We start from the raw sequence: 20045 nt of genomic DNA on the forward strand, positions 1-20045 counted from the left end.
CGTCATCTAGTTCTATGCCACAGGCATCTCCGACGGTATGTGGGCAGGGTCCGCAATTGAAGTCCCCACCCCAAATTATGCAGTAGTCTTTGCCGGTACTCCTTTGAATCTTATCCAAATCTCTCTGGAGGTGCTTTAAAATGTGTTCAGTATCCACAGCAGGTACGTTATTATAAAAATTTATTAAAACTAAGTAATGAATATTGTCTATATTAATTTTAATTACCTGATAATAGATCTTGAACTCCGCAAAGTCTATCTAGCGTGTATTTAACCTATAGGACACATAAGTACAAAGGCCACCCTCAGTACTCCCCTGACTCGAAGAGACCTCTGGGCTGAAGAATGTTTTATAACCATTAATATGTAGTATAGTATCAGTCTGGGTTTCTTGAGTACATTTAATGTTGAATTTGTAAATAAATTCTAGCCAGGCAGGGTTAGTCAATTTGGCTTTGAAGCCTGCCACATTCCAAAACCGAATTTCCATTAGTTCTAGGCCCAGGCTGAGATGCGCAATTATTGGGGGAAAGGGTGGCATAAGGGTAATCGAGGCTGTTTGATATTTCACTGTGAGTGATGTCTATGGTGAATTGAGTTGTTCCATTCTGGGTATTATAATTATTAGGAATGTCTCTTGCCTCGGTGTCGACTTGCTCGACATTAGCCGTGGGGACTATACATGGCAAAGGTATTCCCGTAGTTTGACATTGAGCCACACTACTACTACTATCGCTGAATCATTCAATGCCCTCCAGGGAAGAAAGCACCTCAAATCTTTTAAGTAAGGGTAGGCTGGGTTGGGGATGATTCATGGGATAAGCCAGGGTCTGCTGTCTTACATAAGGAGTATAATTTGTAAGAGGGTAAAAATAACCAAGGGAAAGTACATTTATACCATGATTGGTTAAATGATTAAAACCCTGTTGGTGCAAGATCTCTTGTATCAGGTTTGGTGTTCTAAATGTGAGAACAATGCAGTCGCCAGGGAACCTCTTATCTCTTTTCCCCTCCCATCCTACTCTCTTTGCCATTTTAAATTCCATAAATAGGACATCAGTTAGGCCTGATTTGGATCTGAGCCAGCAAAGGTCCTTATTACATAAGGACTCCCAAGATTCTGTTGACTTAGAGGTGAGTTGTGGTACATTCGCCAATATTATTGTGTAAAGTGTGGCTTCTGGTGGTAAATTTAAAGTCACCTCCTCTCCGTTTGCTCTGTCCCCTTCCCTAAAAATGGCACACAAATTGGGCATCCTTTGAGAGTCAATGGGTGCTATTTAGGGTGGCACTATATTATGATTTAAATTAGGAGGGCTCTTGAAGCCAACACTTCCCGCTGGGGCTGATTGTGGGATATCTGCTGAAAGGGGGTTGGCTGTCCTGCCATCATTTAGTGTGCTCACTAGGCGATTATGGAGTGTGTTATTTAAGCCTACACCCTGTACTTTGCTCAGCAGGACCTTGATGACCGATGTCATGGCCAACAATTTCTCTAGTGGAATCAGGGCTCGGTTTTGATGGTCAAAAGCATTGCCGCAGCCCTGACCCTCCCTCGACACCTGGGAGTTCTCAGGGGTGGAAAACGACTCTAAACTTCCAGACAGGTTAGTCAATACGCCACCCAGATGCTCTAGACTACCGTCCAATAGAGCAAAGTTTTTGTCTATGAATTCCTTAATCCGTTCAAGGACAGTGACCAAAGCGGTCACACCAGCAGCAATGGTGGCAGTTTTGTCCTCCAGGGGGCAGGGCTGCGTTAACGAAGAAGCATCCGTGGTCTGTGTGCCTATGGAACAGGTTCTCACCACAGAATCACTCTGAGGATTATGCTGAGGCCCCTCTTGTTGTTTTTGTTTTAGTGGGCCCTCACCCTTCTTGCGGTTCACAGATGCCTTTGTCTTACCCCTTGTGCCCTCTGTGGGAAGATGGAAAGTCCGGGTCCTGGAGGCTATAGCGGGCCCATTAGAGGTATCCATATGTGGTGCTATCAAGTCATCAAATGCGGGGGCGAGAGTATCCAAGGGGGCCAGTGCTGCCCCCGGGGTGGGTGGTGATGAGCAAGATTGAATTGGGGTTTGATTTTGAGAAATGGCAGCCAGGTTATGTGTTCCAAGTGAGGATCGGCTCAGAAGAAATGAAGGGTCTAGAGACAGTCACCTCTATGTTTAGTTCTATTTCATGGCAGAGCAGTGATTCTGCCCTCATTATAAAGGCATCCAAAGTCACCTTGGCCACTTACTCTTAATCGCTGCGGGATTGTTCATTATTAAGACGTCGATGTAAATAGATTTACGACAATAATAGGTACCAGTCATACAGCACACATAGCATGGAGGCAAAAAATTCAATCAGAAAACAGTACCTAGGGATCGGTGAAGGATTGCGGGGGGCCTATTGTAAGAGCGGGGGCCCGGCCCAGCCTCCTACGGGCTCAGACGGGCCCGCCCTTGGTCAGGGCTTCGCCCGGGCGCCGTCCACATGTGCATTCCGCGTTGCAGGAATCTGCTTAGGTTTTTGTAGCACCTACAGGCGCTGTTGGGATTGCTGTTAGCTGTATGCCCCGAGCCTCGAGAGTGAGGCAGGCTGGAATATGTGGTCCTCTGGGACCAGGCAGAAAGCAAAAGCAAGGAGGAGCGGCAGAAAAAGAACCCACGCTGCGGGAGTCTGCGGTGGTTTTTGTAGCACCTCCAGGCGCAGTTGTGATTGCTATCAGATGTGTGCCCCGAGCCTTGAGTGTGAGGCATGCTGGAAGATGTGATCCTCCGGGACCAGGCAGAAAGCAAAAGCAAGCAGGAGCGGCAGAAAAAGAAAGTCACTAAATAAACCTATGTTTAAACCTCTGGTAGCCTGTCACAAAAGCAGTCAGGCCTAACTTCGAGGCAATATGTAAAGTATTTATGCAGCACTCAAACAGACACACACAAGATAGACAAACAAGAAACATTCTAAACCAATTTAGAAAAAAATATATTGTAATCAACACAATGAAACAATAATGACAACAATCCAAGAGGTGGATCCAGAGATATGAGGTTTTCAGTAGAAATAGATCCAAAAAGCACAGAGCACCAATTGCGGTTATTTGTTCACACTGAAACATGTCAAAGTCAAAAGTAAAGCCCAGCCACACAAGAGCATGGGTCAGACACAGGGACCAGGGTAGCCCTGGTGGAAATTTTACCTGCTAACTTAGTCCTGTTTCAGCAGGAAGGTCTCATTGATGAGGTGGTCAGCGGTCAAGCTGCAGGATGGATCTGGAGAGGGGCTCATCAATAGCAGGTTGCTGAGGTCCAAGCCTCAGTAAGGACTTTGCATCGATGGGGGACTGTGGGGTGGTCATTGTTAGTGCAAATAGCTGGTTGTCAAAAGGAACTTCACATTAGTAGGAAACACAGGTGGCTGTTGTTGACATGTAGAACCCTGTGCGGTGATGCTGGGGTCTGCACACTGGAAGGTTTCTGCGACAGTAGGATGTGGTTCCTGCATTGGCCCCGGTGAAGTCTGTTTGTGCTCGCGAGGAGGCTCGGGACAGTTTTTGTTTTTTACACAAACAGCTCTGAGCCTCTGTTTTTCAACCTGTTTTTGCTGTTTCAAGATTTGAGAAATGCACTCTAACACCATCCAATGGTCAAGAGCCTCTTGGGCACCACTTGGGTGTAGAACTTCCACAGATACCAGCAGCAGGGTACAGGATGTTCCAGTTTGTACTAGTCAGCGAAGCAGTTGCCGGGAAAGGCCTCTGGAAGCTTGCTGTGTCCCTATAGCTCAAACAGGGGGTCAGCCAACTGAACTTTGTAATCACTTCTTGGATCCTGGGTTCAGTGCAAACAGGTGCAGTCTACCTTCAGGCTTCAGGCAGCAGGGCAGTCCTTCTTCTTAGTCTCTGCAAGTCCAGGAGTGTTCTGATCAGAGATTCTGGGGTTTCCACTTCTATGCAAAGTGTCAGGCTGTGGGTGGTAAACAACCCCTTTGTGTAATCCTCAACTGGTTCTGGATAGTTCTTGTATGACCTGTGGGTCTGGCTCCAGCCTGGCTTGTGATTCTAAGTGCAGGCAAGTCCAGGTGCGAGATGCATTTTCCAGTGACAGGGCAGGAATCTTTTATAGTCAAGAAGGAGCTGAATACAGCCTTCAGGGCACCATCTGATACGTAGGAAGTACTAGGTACATCTCCCAAGGCGCTCCTGCTCAGGAGAAGAACACTCCTCCACATTCCCAAGATCATTTGTCTGCTGTCTGGAAGGAGTACACATCACACAGCAGGAAAGCTGCTATCAGTCATGTGACTCTATATACTGGCAAAAAGGCACATTTGCTTTAGGCAGAAAAATACCAACTTTCTAAAATGTTAAAGATTTAAAATTACAATTTAAATGAGTAGAAGAAGTGTTCTTTTAGTTGTTAACAAACTGAAGCTAAAACCTACTATTAAATGCAATAAGGGAACCCAGTGTTAGTCTACAGAAACCTAGCCTTGCCAGAGTGAAAATTCGACTTTGGTTTTTTTCACTGCTAGGACATGTAAAACTTTAATATGCATGTCCTTCTTTTTAGATGCCTTGCACCTTTCCCTATGAGACTTTTGGGCTTACCTTAGGGGTGACTTATAATTATTAAAAAGAAAAGTTTAGGGATGGCAAAATGTTTTCTTTGCAATATCGAAATGGCAGTTTTATAGCTGCACCAACTGGCTGCAGTGCCAAGCCTGAGACTTCTTTTACAAGGCTACTTTAGCAAATTTCATAAGGAATGCTGAAGCCCACTTGTAGCATTTAATTTACTGACCCTGGGTACATATAGTATCATATACTATGACCATATGCAGGGGACTTATACGTAAGTTAAATGTAGCAATCAAGTGTATGCCAATTTTACCATGTTGAAAAGAGAGAGCATATGCACGTTACCACTGACTGGCAGGGGGAAAAGTACACAGTAATAATGCCAACAAAATGGGTTCGGCTACAGTAGGCAAAATCTGGGATGATCCTGCAGAAAAGGCACATTTGCAGCAGTGACTAACAGTTTTGCATTTTTCAACCAGATTGTGATTAATTACTAGTTCACAAAATGTTGGCACATTGGGCTCTTTAAGCTCTTTTGACATACTCACATACACAACCTTGTCATCTGAAATAGCGGACATGAAAAAAACTGTTTTAAGAAAGTGGGTTACTGGTTGAGTGTGATGAAGCTCTGCTCACGCAGAACCACAATACGTGTCTGAGTGAAGTCGCAAGCAAACACTAAATAAACCTGTGCTCAACCTCGGGTATATGCAATGTCCTGCGTCATCATCGAGGAGGTTGTTGACAAGGGAACTTGCGATGCAAAGTCTTGAATCAAGGATGAGCTGTGCGGGGCTGGTTCCAAAGAAGCAGCTCAGCTTGCAGTATGGAGTCCTGCATCATCGTCGAGGATGCAGTTGATGAGTGGCTTGTAATGCGAGGGCATTACCTGGGGATGCATCATGCAGCAGCAGTTTCAATGAGGCTGTGGTGGCGATGTGAAGGCTTTGTGATGGGAAAGTCCACATAGCACAAGAGATGAGTTGGTTCTGTTTGGATTTGCACTGCACAGAAGAAGAGATGTGTCAGTTCTGCTGGGTCTGCAGATGGGCTGGCAGAGCACTTTGGGGCCCACTTTCAAGGGTAGGACTCACAGTTACAGAGTCCATGTGCTGGTTACAAGAGACTAGCCCTTGGAGTCACTCTGATGCTCCTGGGTACAGGTTGCAGGTACAGTCTTTCTCACATAGGCAAGAGGGCAGCAGGTCAGCACAGCAGGGCAGCAGTCCTCCATGTCAGGCGTCTAGGAGAGAGGCAGTCTTTTCTGCAGCACAGCAATCCTTCCTCCTGGCCGAGTCTTATACAGGTCCAGAAGCAGAAGTAAACTTAAGAGTTGGTGTCCGAGGTCCAATATTTATACCTGGTGCTTCCTTTGATGTGGGAGAAGCCTTTAGAGGACTTCTTTTGAAGTGCACATGTTTCCTGCCTTCCCCGCCTTGGCTCCAAACTAACTACAGGAGGTATGCAGTTTTTTGTGTGAAGGCAGGCCCGGGCCTATTCAGGTGTAAGTGGGGCTGTGCTCAGCTCCACCCTCCCATTCTTCCAGTGATGGTCCATCCAGGCTCTCTATAATATGTGGCTGTCTAGGAGGAATACACAAAGACCAACTGCCAACTACACATTTGACCTGGATGCAAGCTGCAAGCATGAAATGGCAAATGCAGGAAAATGCCACCCTTCTAAAAGTGGCATTTCAAAATTGTAATTTAAGATCCTACTTTACCATAGCAGAGTAGTTTTCCTTACAATCCACAACATCAAACCTGAACTGTTTACCTGCTCCCATTTGAACTATATCATTATTAAATGTAATAAGGTAACTTCAGTGTTATCCTATGGGACAGGTAAGCCTTGCAATAGAGAAAAACAAATTTCTGAGTTTTTCACTACTAGTACATGGAAAACTTAAAAGTAAATGTCCTACTTTTTAAATACATTGCACCCTGCCCTGTGTGCTGTCTCATCGTAACCCAGGTGTGATTTATTTGTATTAAAAAGAAAGGTTTGAGTCTGGCAAAAGGTTTATTTTGCCAGATCAAAATACCAGTTTAGAAACTGCACTCACAGGCTGCAGTGGCAGACCTGAGTTGTGTTTCACAAGCCACTTAAGTGCTGCAGGGCCACTAGTAGCATTTAATTTACAGGCTCTGTGTACATGAAGTACCACTTTTTTAGGACTTGTAAATAAATTAAATGGGCCAATTGGGGATATCCCATTGTTACCATGTTTTAAGGAGTGAGCACATACATGTTAGCAGTAGTAAAGTGCACAGAGTACGAAGGCCTTCAAAAACGAGATCAGAAAAATATGTAAGGCAAAGGATTTGGGGGTTTGGGAAGACCATCCTAAGGCTAACAGGTCTAACACCTTTTCTGTACTGAGAGTGTGCAAGCACAGGATTTGCACTTTTATAGCGCTACAATTAAAATGTGGTGCATGGAGAGGGCAACTTCCCCAGTCTGCCCAGGTCTTTGCAGAGAGACTCAAGCTCAAAGAGATTGAATGAAACTGCATTGATGTTGTTTTTCCTGCGATTAGTTTACGTTTTTGGGATATTCTTATTACAATTGGAGATGACAAGCCTCGAGCATCCAATCCCACATCACAGAAGAGTTTTAAAAAAAACAGGCAATGGCATCAACTGATACTACAGACATGCACATATGTTAGGAGGCCCGTATTATTTAAAGAGTCTGTGTATTGCATTTTTTTCTGTTGCTCCTGTACACTGTGCTCTGAACGCTGATGACAGTTTGTGTGCTCGGTAGTACGACGATCTGTGCCCTAAAGTACCCACTGTGCCCTGGAGACTGCCTCGTCAAGAGAATGTGGGGTTAAAGGACTGCTCTTTTCTACAGACGCTCGTCTGCGCTGTGCCTGAAGCAGTACAATAATCGAAATGCCCAGCGTTAAAGGCCCAGCTGGTGGACGCCCAGTGGGGTACGGATTTAACAGGAGATGAAAGGGAGAGTCTGTCACGTCCCCTTGTTGGATGGAATAGCCCCTTTAATAGTAAAGTGAAACTAAACAATGGGACGACACGATGCTCAGATGAGATGTCAATGCTTGTAGCTCATTCCTATTGCGAGGGTGCCCGTAAAGAAGACACAAATAGCTCAGTCATCATCTCTTCGTATCTTCCCAGCTAAAAAAACAAACGTGAGTTTGATAAAAACACAATAATCACCGAGGAACTGTGTAGAGGGCATCGGGTGATGTTAGAAGCCGTTACATTTAACCAAAATGGACGATCAGCCATTAAAGAAGCCGAATTGAGCATGCATGTTAAGAATTGGTATGCACCCACTTCTTTCATAAAAAATAATATATTTAGCCAACAATGGGGTGGGGAAGAGACATCTTACTAAGAAAAGTCTCCTTTGACTGTCCTCGGTCACTGAGCTATCATAGATGGCCACTAGGTGGCGATCTACACACATGAAATATTTGCATGTCTTTTAATTCACCTTTCCAGGATCTTTATGGGACACATTGCGACAGAAAGAGACAAGCAAAGAGATATGCTCCCAACAATCCAATTAATCATTGTAAGGTTAGGCCGTTCAAGGAGGGAATTCCAGCCCGGCTGCACCTGGGCCAACACCTGCCCCTGGGCCGGGATAGTAGCCAAGTCAATAAAAGGCTTGAGGGGAGCGTGGCAACGCCCGCGACTGGCGCCCTCCGGGCACGTGGTAAGGAAAGCCAACGACTTCCTACTTATCGCACGCTGGTGTTTGCTTCTTACTTTGCAAAGGTAATCTGTTTTTAAGCACAGATGTTTAAAAAAAAGAAAAGAAAAATCCTCACGTCAAACAGTTTTGAGACTACCCAAACTACACGACAATCACCTTGGCCAACAAGTAGGACAGAGATGCCACCTGACATTGTACACTGGGGAAAAATTGTTGGGTCCGGGGATGTTGGCCTGATGGTTAAACTTGGGGTATCACTGCATAAATAAATATCCGAGCCATGCATCGCCTCGCGCTGTGTATAGTCTTAAGCATGAGGTGTGATGTGTAAACACATGGGGGTTTGTTTATGAGATTCGCCGTGTGATTATCTAGTAAATATGGACTCAAGATTGTGACAGGATGGAATGGAGTTCTATTTGGAGTGGACCATGGCTATATAATTAGGTGTGCCCTGAAGTTAAAGTGTGAGAGCGCTGATTGTGCTACTAGCTGTGTATCCCATGTTGTAAGTCCTTCACTGAAGTTTGGTCAGCCATACGTTCAGATTGTGTTAATGTTGTATTGTGTGGTGCACGTTCTTTACTGTTTCTGTAGGGTGTATGAGGACTAGATAGACTCTGCTAATGGTCGGCTTGTAATATTGTTTATGATATTTTGTGGTACATAAAGTCGGAATGTGAGAGTGTCAATCATGGTCTGTGTTATTTGACTTAAGTTGTTAACAATTTCTCTCGCATATCCACACACAGGTCAGGGCTGTAATATTGCCAATTGTATTTTGTAGTTCATCGTGGAACTTCAAGCTATAGCACGGCTCAACTTGCAGTCAGGCTGTGATGTTGTTAACTGCGAATAAAATAAAAGTTGTTTTGATACAGAATCAACCCGGGTGCCTCTGATTTGATTCTGTGCACCCATGGGCATTTTCTTGTTAAAAAGAACCATAAGTACTCGCAACTTTGGTGTTCATACATAGAATTAAGACAAACAAAGGGTTAGTAAGAGTCACTGTGATAAGAGGAACCCTCAGGCACCGAACAAAGTTGGTGACCATGTTTCATCATTGGGTTCCAGTAGAGGGCAAGTGTGTTGGTGCCAAAAATTGTATTGAGTGGATTAAAAATAGGTATGTCTGGGCCCCAACCAAATTTTAATAGGGGACCAGTATTACCTACAAATAAAAACAGAGTGCAAATGGATACTAGATGGTTAAGTGAATTTGAACCACCGTGTCCTTAGAACAAACAACGGGTCAACATGTTTCTGCTATCGCGTGCTTGTTACACACAGCATTCATCAGGACCAAAAAACACCCAATCCATAGTCCGCGCACCCTAAGGCACAAACTCCAGGGTGGGAGGAGAATTACTTTGTGTATTTACAACAACTCACGATACTGTTGTGGGATTGAATTTCTTCCGGGCCGTGGATGTGCTAGCAGTAGGTCTCCCTGCGGATAGTCGCTGGGATGAAAAGTCTCCTGGCGTGAAGGTTTTCCCCTGCCACGAGCCCACGATGCAAGCTCATTATACTCTCTAAATTGGAGATTTTTAAAACAGAAAGAAATTCAACCCCACGACAGTATCGTGAGTTGTTGTAAATACACAAAGTAGTTCTCCTCCCACCCTGGAGTTTGCGCCTTAAGGTGCGCGGACTATGGGTTGGGTGTTTTTTGGTCCTGAGGAATGCTGTGTGTAACAAGCATGCGATAGCAGAAACATGTTGACCAGTTGTTTGTTCTAAGGACACGGTGGTTCAAATTCACTTAACCATCTAGTATCCATTTGCACTTTGTTTTTATTTGTAGGTACTACTGGTCCCCTATTAAAATTTGGTTGGGGCCCAGACATACCTATTTTTAATCCACTCACTACAATTTTTGGCACCAACACACTTGCCCTCTACTGGAACCCAATGATGAAACATGGTCACCAACTTTGTTCGGTGCCTGAGGGTTCCTTTTATCACAGTGACTCTTACTAACCCTTTGTTTGTCTTAATGCTTGCATAATAGTAATATTTGTTTGATTTGTTATGTTACTCTTTTGTTGTTTGGTATAATTACTATAGGGGTATAAGAGTAACACCTTGACCCTGCTCTCTCTTGTTGTTTGGATTCATACATAGAATTATGCAGCTTTGCAGTGTCTTCTGCTTAATTATGGATTTGCCATATTCTCCACGTTATCTGCCATCTTCTACATAATTTTCTGATTTTGTAACAGAACATTTTTAGCTCAGATGGATTAAAAGTTTCTAAAAACAACACTAACACAAGGGGTTATGCTCAATGGCAGACCGTCTGCAAAGATCATTTGATGACCTTTCATTTGTTGGCCTCTGTGTTCAGGTGACAAACGGGTACTATTCAGACACACCTTTGCTCAGACAATATTAGTAGGTGTTTAAATGAAAAAACAACCACATTATTCTGTCACACACTGTGCTGCATTATGACGCATAATCTACCTTGTTTTGCCACATCATTTTTATATACCTGGCCATAATATGAGCCCCCATTACTGCATAATCCCATTGGCCTTCGCTATATGATAGGAGCGTGGTTTTGTTTATTATGTGTTTGTGGCACTTTGTTTTCCATTTATCCTGGAAGGCCAAGTGTTTTTTACAACATCTACCCCGGATTTCAATGCTATTTTGGTGTATTCTTTATAGTCAGATTGTGTGGACAGTATTGTTTGCTTTCTGTCGGAGGTCTCTGTGTTGCCGCTTAGGCATCCCACACTTCAGACAGTGGTTGGGTTGAGGCTTATTGAGTTGTGTGGCAAAACGTTTGTGTGTCCTGAATTACACATCTATTATCTAATAATGACAACTTTCTAATATAGTGCTTCATATAAACGTATGTGATTTCTAAGCGCTGTAAATTACATTTCTCTTTCCCACTCTAAGACTATACCATCTTCGTTAGGTTGATTTATGATTCGAACCCGTTAAACGTTACATTGATGGAGCCAACGTGGCCATAACAAAGGTGCAACCCACAGCTGGATTGTAAAAGCGCTGGTGGTATTTTTGTGCCGCGCGGGCCGTTAGCCGTCTGTCTTGATTCTGTCAGCTTTAGTTCGGTGCTCCCGGCAGGCATAGCTTCAAGCGCGTGCCATTATTAACACTTGTAACATAGGCAGGGAGAGACACCTGCAGCTGCTAACGGGTTAATGAGCGCGAGCCCCGATGGAACTCAGCCCAAGGTACAGAGGTTAAGTGTTATTTCTGTTCATTGTTTCATCACTATATAATGAGCATATGTTTAGCTCCTACTAGACTATACATTTGAATAGCAGTCATGAAGTGATTTGTGAATCATGAATGACAATGATGTGTTTTTTCACTGTGAGAAGGCTGTGCTAGCCGGCTTTATTTGTTTTTCTATTAATTAAACGTCTTACTTTTTTGAAAAAGCAGTCCCTTTTTATTTAACTTTAACTCGTATGCACAGTTCCTTAAATATGTGTGGTGCATGTGTTTATGTGTATTTTCATGTTGATTGCATTTTTTTGACTATGCACTGTGTAGGTTTAGATGCATATGTGCCAATTGGTTTATTTTTGTGTGTTGATTTGGTGTCTTTTAACATGTCATTTTCGGCCCTGATGAAGTTCTCAGTGAGAGAACGAAACGTGGTGGATGAGCCTAATGTGTCACTAACATTAGGAAAATATTAATTGGAAATAAAGACTTTTCAAACTATAAGAGTATCTTGGACTTCTTTGCCTGGTGCACACCCACTTGTAGCTGCATATTTCAGGATCTGGGACACAGAGGTATCACGTAACGGCTAGTGCCGGGGTTTCAGTACGCAGGATGTTTGAATTTGGGAAACTGGCGTGAGGTGCAGGACCATTAGTCTGCCGTTTAACACTTTCCGTGCTCCCATCGCAGCCCCGCCCACCCTTTAGAACACCCGCACCGCGGCGGAATTGCCGCTGCGGTTAAGGCGTTAAACTTTGTCCTTTGTATTGATTTGTGAATCATGAATGGTAATTATGTTATTTTTTCACTGTGAGAGGGCTGTGCTAGCTGGGTTTATTTGTTTTTCTGTTAATTAAACGCCTTAGGGGCTTATTTACAACCCCCTTGCGCCACTTTTGCGTCATATATATATATATATATATATATCCAAAAACAAGTTGCCCTGCTGTAAGAACTTGCCGGCTGCGGGACATAAATCAAATGACAGAATGCTCGCTCAGTCCAAAGTCCATTTATTCATTTCATCCTAACGCGTTTCAATGCCAGGCGGCCTCTTCATCAGAGGACAAACAGGTAGACAACAGAAAATTTGGCTCAGGCACTTATACACATGCGCTAAGTATTCACATGTGTGCATTTTTATCCGGCATGCTGGTACCTGTAGTTTTGATAACCAGCGTGGTATTTCCGCAGTGGGCTCTGTTGTTTTGCTGTTTAATTAAAAGTCCAAGAAATGAATAAATGAACTTTGGACTGAGCGAGTCATTTGATTTATGTCCAGCAGCCAGCAAGTTCTTACAGCAGGGCAACTTTTTTTGGGATATATATATATATATATATATATATATATATATATATATATATATATATATATATATATATATATATATATATAAATATATATATATATATATATATATATATATAAATATAAATATATATATATATGTATATATATATATGTGTGTGTGTGTATATGTATATATATATATATATATAAATATATATGTATATATATATGTATATACACACATATATATATATATATATATATATATATATATATATATATATATATATATATATATATTCCACAGTTCTGCTTACAAGCAAGGAGACGCACTCAGGAATACTCAGCATAAGTTTATTTGCCCAGTTAACACGCGTGTTAACTGGGCAAATAAACTTATGCTGAGTATTCCTGAGTGCGTCTCCTTGCTTGTAAGCAGAACTGTGGAATATAACTGTTTTCGGTCGGCGTGGTCCGCCGAACTTTGAGACGCCACCTGGCTGGGGAGAGAGGATCCCGGAAGGGCTGCGCTGTTGTTTGGAAAAATATATATATATATATATATATATATATATATTACCTACTGGCGGTCGCCAGTAGGTATATATAGTTAGGATTTTTTCTCTATGGGATTTTTGAAAATTCTATGTCTAATAACTTTGGCGTTTGTGGACGGAATTGGCTGGAATTTTCAGGAAAATGGCACGTTTTGTTTCTGAGCAGCCCTTGAAAATTTGGGGGGGGTTCGTCAAGGGGGGGCCGAGAAAAAAGGGGGGTCCCAAAACGTGTTTTTAACATTGAGTTTTCCATAGGGCGGTTGGCCTCACTTTTAGCCCGAACGGCTGAATGGATTTGCACGAAACTTGGCAAAATTGTAGGGACTGGTAGCCCGATGTGCCTTTTGTAGGTCTCAATATATGTGCTCCAGTGGATTTTGAGAAATTAACGTTTAAAAAAAGATATATATCTGTAACAGCGGACCGGGCAGCGTCCCAGGACGCGTACTTTTCGCGCAACGGAGCTTTGTGAAGCGAAGCTGATTGGTTCTCTGGCGTCTGTCAACATTCCAAAAAGTCCGTAGCGGCCGCCATCTTGTCTCTCGGTAGGATCGAGAGACATAAGGAGGCCAAAACAAAGGGGGAAATAACCATAAGGGGGCATAGTAGATCCTCGCTGACCCCCTAGGTTTGATGTGGAGGTTTTAAAAGGGCCCCGCGGGGCAAAAAAAATAATAATAATAATAATCGAACGGCTGAATGGATTTGCACGAAACTTGGCAAAATATTAGGGACTGGTAGCCTGATGTGCCTTTGCTAGGTCTCAATATATGTGCTCCAGTGGATTTTGAGAAATTAACGTTCAAAAAAAGATATATATCTGTAACAGCGCTCCGCTTCGCGTAACGGAGGTTTGCGAAGCTGATTGGTCATTCTGTCACTGGGCTATAGTTGGGCTACATCTGGCTGATATTTGGGCTACATTTGTTTTTTTGTGTGTCTGGCGGCCATCTTTGGGCTACATTGGGCTACATTGGGCTTCATTGGGCTACATTGGGCTACATTTGGGCTCCAACATATATATAGGCCAATGTAGCCCAATATATATTTTTCAAAGTTAATTTTCGTACAAACCACTGGAGCATATATCTTGAGACATAGCAAAGGCACATCGGGCTACCAGTCCCTACAATTTTGCCAAGTTTCGTGGAAATCCATTCAGCCGTTCGAGCTAAAAGTGAGTCCAACCGCCCTATGGAAATGAAGGAAATGAATGGGTAATTTGTAATTAGCAAATAGCTAATCGCAAACTAGGAATGGTAAAGAATCGCTATTTATTCCTTAAAGTTCGCTATTTAGGAAATGCAAAAAACTTTGATGATACATATGGCGGTTCATCTCTAACAAGATAAGAAGCATAGGGATACATTTATGATGACTGGCGCATCACCAGGGATGTGTTAGTCATTCTGTGCCGCTGTTCCGTCACCTATGGTGTGCTGCATTTACAATGCGGCGCATCATGGGGCAAAAACAGCACAGATGCGTGATGTATCTGTGCCGTAAAGGTGGCGCATTGCTGGAGTTGTATCGCAAGTGTGATGAAGCTCCAGCAAGGGTCGGGGGTGCCCCTGTCGCAGGGTTTCTGTTCTCACACAGAACTGTGGACAGAGGATTGGAACCTCGGCGAATTAGGGTGTCCCAAAACTCACGTTAGTAATCAAAAACCCCTTAGCAAGCTAGGTACAGTGTCACATTGGATATAACAAACTCTCAATGTTTAGACAATCCAGAATATGAACTTATAGTACCTCAGGATACGTGGAACTCATGAACAGTCGGTCGTTATATATTTCTTAGAAACCAGAACATGGAGTTAAGAAGAACACATGTGTATTTGAAATGTTTATTTACTAATGCCGTCTTCTCAGGCGTAGTATCTTAGATAATACAAGTACACATATTATCAGTAGCAAAATTACCAGCATAGTTACTAGTACATAAAAAGCGAATGGTGATAGTATGTTAACATGCTATAAATGAATAAGAGTTAGCAACACTTATAAGCAGCCGCGGGCCGTGGAGGGAGTTACGGTGAGGCAGGGAGGCGGGGAGGGGGAGAAGCAGGGTGGAGAATACAAGTACACATATTATCAGTAGCAAAATTACCAGCATAGTTACTAGTACATAAAAAGCGAATGGTGACAGTATGTTAACATGCTGTAAATGAATAGGAGTTAGCAACACTTATAAGCAGCCGCGGGCCGTGGAGGGAGTTACGGTGGGGCAGGGAGGCGGGGAGGGGGAGGGGCAGGGTAGAGAGGGCTCCACCCTGCTTCTCCCCCTCCCCGCCTCCCTGCCTCACCGTAACTCCCTCCACGGCCCGCAGCTGCTTATATCTCACCCTCCCTAATACACATATTATATTATTTGCTAAGAAGGTCTCTTTGTGTTGGTTTAGGGCGTGCCCATACTTTAGTGTCTTAGATTTGAAGGAATCACATCAGCATACACCAGCTCTCTCTTCATGTGAACCGCATCAACTGTTGTGTATGTGTGTTCGGCAAAGCAATATAAAACCCGCCTCATGCCCAGAATTGGCAGAATTTGCACTTATGTTATGAGTATGAAGTCGTGGAGATCAGACCTCATAACAATTCTGTATCGTGTTGTTCTTGAAACTTTAGCACTCGCTGTACAGATATAGTTTAACAAGCAAAGCAGATAGTAGAGCAATAACATATTATTCTCATGTAAACCACGATGAACTACTAGGTGGAAAGCTAAAGCAACAACTAAGTGTCGTGTGCAGAAGTTGCAAAAAAGGAAAAATGGCGTTTAAACCGGTAATGAGCCCATGCTAACTTAACACGGTGTACAGATATCCAGGACCTAGATGACACCTCCCCATGATCCGGAAACAAACTGAATAAGATAATAGAAGTGCCATCTCATGAGAGCAGATTGCAAGTTTATATATGGACGGTCCGCAAGGTAAAGCATTAAAAACTAGGAAAATTTAATGCTAAAGAAAAATAAAACAGCCAAGTACTTTATCGAGTCTTAAGCCATTAGGCAAGGTAAATAATAAAAACTTGACAAATAAGTCAATGAATTGTCAATGAAATGCTAGTACTCAGCATATCAAACATGAAAAAGGTCTATGACATAACTGTGTATGCAAAATAAGCTGCAACAGCCTCCAATAGGAAGTCACCGTCTTCATCCGAAAACAGTTCAGCCATCCAATTTAAAAGCGGAAAAGAACATACGTGCTCTCCCAGCACCGGATCCTCTATCACCATCAGAGGACAGCTCGGTGGGTTTTCAAGAAAGCTCTGTTCCAAGAAAGATTGTGCTGCCGCCAGTAAATTCCAGGGACCAATTAGTCCATGCATCAATGCCACAGCCATAATCCTTTCGCCAGGACAAACCAACACGTGAGTAATGATAGGAGTCATCAGCTGATTAAAGTCGACGTCAGGAGAAACCGGTCCGCAGAGACACAAATCAATGGCCCAATCGAAATCACAGGTCAGGCAGTGAAATACAGGCTGGACACAGGTGAAGTAGGAGAATCGAAAAGATAATCCATATGCCGTGCTTAATATCGCCAACGGCATTGTGCCATAATATTCTAGCATGCGATTGCGGAACAGTGTCAGCAGCTGCAGGGTGGGAGGTTGCATAGGAGGGACATCCATATTTAAAAATGTAAAAAAGCACAAGAGCGTCCGCTGGTAATGCAAGTAAAAATGCCAATCCACGAAGCAGAGTGGAGAAAATAGAATGAAAGAAAGCAGGGATGACTCCAAAGATTTTCTCAAATGAAGTCACGAGACCACTGGTAACAACTTTAAAAAAGTGCGCCAGGGCCTTTGTGGAGGATGCGTTAAAGATAGTCCGAACCATCTTGCTGAAATTGAAAGGCAAATCTGAATTGAGAAGGGTCTGCACCTCTGTACGGGTGTTCGCTATGTGAAGCACGAAAGTTTCACGGGCCGAACTCAAGGCCACCTCTCTCTGAGACAAAAGAGCTCTTATTCTTGCCATGCCGTTGAAATCTCTCCCAAGGTTGGTATTTGTGGCCAGATTGAAAACTCCCTATGTTCATGTGTGGGAGGAAATAGAACATTTCTGCAGCAAATAACCCGTTCACTTACTGTTACGATAAAAGGAATACTTTTAATTAACTCAGAACAATCTTCATTATTGAGCATCAAATAACTACCATTTTCCAACAACTTGAACGTGGGGATGATAGCAGGAACTGGCGTGCCTTGCAACACGCAAGCCATATTTGGTCGGTGTTTGTTGCATGAACCGTGTAACTGTATGTGCCTACACATTAGTGAATGATCTGGCGTCTCAGTGCATTCCTCTCCATTCAGATAAACTTCTTGATCATCTTTGAAACATCTGTATGTGTATGGAAGCGACCAGACCTCATGAAGAAAAGCACTACCTAAAGGTTCATAACGACCTATTGGTATATATTTCATACAATTTGAAAACTTATATAAAGCAAAAGGCAGCGTTAATAAACGCGATACGTCACAAGACGCATTTCGCGGCAACGCGATACCGTCACTATGTTGATTTCTTATCGGTTCGCGGACCGGGTCGCGGCATCTATTTGAGCTAACGGAAAGCTTCCCGGTTCGCGGACCGGGAGCGAAACAAAAAAATATTTAAAAAAAATTATTAATAAACATATAAAATATATTTTTGTATTTAAAGAAGAATACATTTTACAGCTATAGATATTAGCTTTTAAAAAACCAATGAAATTCATTGAAAAAACCATAGGTTATAGACCATATATAGTTAGGAATTAGCATTTACAAAACCTTGAAAATTCACTGAAAAAACCATAGGTTATAGACCATATATAGTTAGGAATTAGCATTTACAAAACCTTGAAAATTCACTGAAAAAACCATAGGTTATAGACCATATATAGTTAGGAATTAGCATTTAAAAAACCTTATTTTACTCACACAAAACCATTGAAATTCCATATATAGTTAGTTGCACTAACTATATATCGCGCACCCGCAATCCACTGCTGATGATGTCACATATTACATCATTCATAACATGGTCAGTGACATCACTGATGACATCACTGATGACATCTCAAATGACATCACTGATGACATCACTGATGACAACATCCAGTGACTGTATGTTTCTGTAAAGTTAAAATATGTCTTACATATTGAAGAATGAGTGGATGTATAAGTGTCTTGATGAAGGATTTAGTAGGTGCATGACTGACTGTATGAGTGAGTGATTAAATGTGTGTCACTGAGTGCATGGGTTAGTGACTAAACTGTCTTAAAACTGATGACATCTCAAATGACATCACTGATGACATCACTGATGACATCTCAAATGACATCACTGATGACATCATGACACACCAATACCAGTTACTACATACGCACTCACTGATTCCTACGTCTACACACACATTCACTCATTCACCCATACAATGACTCATACATACAGTCACTTATTATTACAACACTATCATATGCACTCATACACCTATGCAGACAGTCACACACTGCCACTCATCCATGGAGTTACTCACACACCAAGTCAGTCCTGTAAAGAATCAATCACACTTCCATTTCTTCATCTATACAGTTAAACACAGAACACCATACTTCAGTGACATCACTGATGACATCACTAATGACATCTGAAATGACATCACTGATGACATCTCAAATGACTTCACTGATGACATCATGACACACCAATACCAGTTACTACATACGCACTCACTGATTCGTACGTCTACACACACATTCATTCATTCACCCATACAATTACTCATACATACAGTCACTTATTATTAGAACACTATCATATGCACTCATACACCTAGTCAGTCCTGTGAAGAATCAATCACACTTCGATTTCCTCATCTATAGTTAAACACAGAACACCATACTTTTCACACATATACTAACACATACTTACTCTCTTATACAATCACTGATACAAGTACACATTGATATGCACAGAGTCACACACCTCCCAGCCAGCCACACACACACTCAGTCTTCCATACATCCAGTCATTCTTCAATATGTAAAACGTATTTAAACTTTACAAAAACACACAGACACTAGATGATGTCATCAGTGATGTCATTTGAGATGTCATCAGTGATGTCATCAGTGATGTCACTGACCATGTCATGAATGATGTAATATGTGACATCATCAGCAGTGGATTGCGGGTGCGCGATATATAGTTAGTGCAACTAACTATATATGGAATTTCAATGGTTTTGTGTGAGTAAAATAAGGTTTTTTAAATGCTAATTCCTAACTATATATGGTCTATAACCTATGGTTTTTTCAGTGAATTTTCAAGGTTTTGTAAATGCTAATTCCTAACTATATATGGTCTATAACCTATGGTTTTTTCAGTGAATATATATATATATTAGTCCAAATTTTTGCTCGTGTGTTATGAGTGCAATTGATTTGTTTTGCAGTGATTTGTGTGTTGTGTCTTTGCTATGTCTTTGTGTACTGGGTGGTGTTCTATAGTGTTTGGAGTTTGTGAAGTGTGTTCTAAATGTGTGTGTCTGTGTGCTATGTGTTTTTCTGCTGTGTCCTTTGTGCATTTTGTGTAGTTAGTATGCAATGCGTGTCTGAAATGTGTATGTGGTAAGTTATTTATGTTTCGTGTTGATGTTGCTTATTTATGTTTTGTGTGAGTATGAATGCGTTTGTGTGCATGTAGATTCTTGGTT

This window comes from Lissotriton helveticus, chromosome 1_1 (assembly GCF_964261635.1).
Source record: "Lissotriton helveticus chromosome 1_1, aLisHel1.1, whole genome shotgun sequence".
NCBI classification, from domain to species: domain Eukaryota; kingdom Metazoa; phylum Chordata; class Amphibia; order Caudata; family Salamandridae; genus Lissotriton; species Lissotriton helveticus.